Here is a 2,265-nt window from a genome sequence, read left to right on the forward strand (position 1 = left end):
CGCTCATTCTTGTGCTTCTCCTTCTTCTTCTGCGACTCCTCCAGCCTGAGCTGACGCCGCTGGTCTCGCACCATCTGATTCCGCGTGTCCACCAGGCCTCTGTGAAGCAACAAGGAGGATAGGTAGGAGAGGATTTTTTAAAAAAAGCAGGAATGAGGGAGCTGAAGGTACAATGATTTCCATACACTGCAGGGATGGAGAGAAGGTTGTACTGGCAGATAAGCCTCTGGGTGATGCAGTGCATCGGCAAAGATTTCTGACTCCTCCCATTTGTTTATCAATGGCAACAACAAAGCAACACACACACCAATTACACAGCTGAAAGGGAAAAAAGCTGTAAAGCAGGGAAGAGGAGTTTTTACTGATCCGAGGGCCAGCCTGAGTTGGATACACACCACAATCACAGCTCAAGGATCTATTCCACCCAGGCAAAAGTACCGGAGGATGTGGGTCAGGGCCCCAGTAAGGGGTGTTGCAAGGGCCAGAGAGGGACGTCTGGAGAGCTGCTTGAGGTTCCCCATTTCTGATACAGAGGGTGGAATAACCAGAGGTATTTTGTGTGTATGGAAGGAATGTACAATCAGTTCAGTTTTGGTACTTGGACCAAATTCCTGGGCTCAGAATTGTTTTATTCTAATTGTCTGTCTTTCATCGTGGCTCCAGTTGGTGGACCTCAACCTTCCAGTAAAAAATAAAACAGATCCTGCAAGTCTTCCTGTTTCTGTTATACAGAGGAGCCTTGTGTGAGTAAGCTGCAAGGCTGGGTGGATGCAGGGGCAAAGGATGCTTCCAGGTGAGAAGTCCATTCACTGGTGCACTCAGCAATGTAGCAGAACCACCACCTTGAAGGCCCTGCCTTAGTACGCAGCACATAGCATTGCTTTGTCCTGTTGCATGGGTTTCTTCTCTTTTATTACTTCCTTGAGGGTGCTTTGATCATCACTATGCTTCAAGTGCTTCTCTTCTGAATTACCAAACCTGTCTAGTATTTATACTAGGATACTATTTTGCAGTTGGAGGGTTAGTCTGGATGAGCTCACTCCCAGTCCTGTCTATAACTGCAAAACTAAGGTTTGCTCAGGAGAGTGGTGATAGAACCAGCAGGACCGCCGCTGGAGATCACCCTGATGGCACTGGCAAAGTAGTCAACCATGCAACTGTTGCAAAGAAGATTCCTATCGATAGATGGGGCCTTCTGGAAGCAGAGAGTCATCTGGTAATCAGGTGTTCACATCCCACCTCCCTGGGAAAAGTGGTATCATTGGTGTGTAAGACTGCAATAGACTGGCAGTCCTGGAAATGAGTGTGAAACAGACACATCATTCTTTCAGGGGACATGTTTATTCAGCATTCTTCTTGATTTGCTTATGTAGCAGCTGGATGATGTGCACTCTTTACTGAACATTTGTTATGATTTGTTTATGGGGTGGTTACATAACAAGGAACATTTATTCTGATTTGCTTGTGGTGTGTCTACACACCCTCCCTAGAAATGGGAAGGCCTGGAAAAAAACCGGAATTTTTTTGGGGGGGAACCAGGTATTTCCCCCCATTTTTTCCCAATGCCATTTTTTTTCAGAAAAAATAAAAAAAAAAACAGTTTGATATAGTTTTAATATTCCACACACACACACCATTTTCCTGGGGAAAAATCAGCTTTGGAAAAACCTGGGTTTTCCCCAATTTTTCTGGGATTTTCCCAGGCCTTCCCATCTCTAGCACTCCCATCAATCATTTGTTCATCTGACACTTTTCAATGCATTTCCCTGTCTCTTTCCAAACTGCAAAAAGTCTGTGCATTGTTTTTAAAGTGGATTTGTTGCACTCAGGCAACAGGGTGTTTTGATGCACTTTAACGGTGCAAACCTAAAATACTAGTATGTACTTGAATCTGGAGGGCACAAACAGAGACCTGACTTTCTGTCCTAGCTGGTGGACACCCCTGCTGCTGCTGCTGCTGCTGCGTAAGAACTCTAACTTGGTTGCCTAAGCTTGCATTCCCCTCTTCCCTCCCCATTTATTTTTCTTTAAGTGTGTCATCTCTTTCAGATTGTAAGCCTGAGGGCAAGGTAGGGACTGTCTCTCTACTGAGCTTCTAAGCAGCTCTGAGACCCCTTTTGGCCAAAGTGAAAGCTTTTAGAGAATGCTTTTACATGTGCAAACAAACAGGATGCCAGGCACTGTACAGAACAGAGGAATAATGCAGTCTGCTGCACATAACATTTCGTATTAGGATTTTAAAAGAAGTTCGGTTTCCCAGGAGAG

This window comes from Podarcis cretensis, assembly GCF_951804945.1.
Source record: "Podarcis cretensis genome assembly, chromosome: 1".
In the NCBI taxonomy this organism is placed as follows: domain Eukaryota; kingdom Metazoa; phylum Chordata; class Lepidosauria; order Squamata; family Lacertidae; genus Podarcis; species Podarcis cretensis.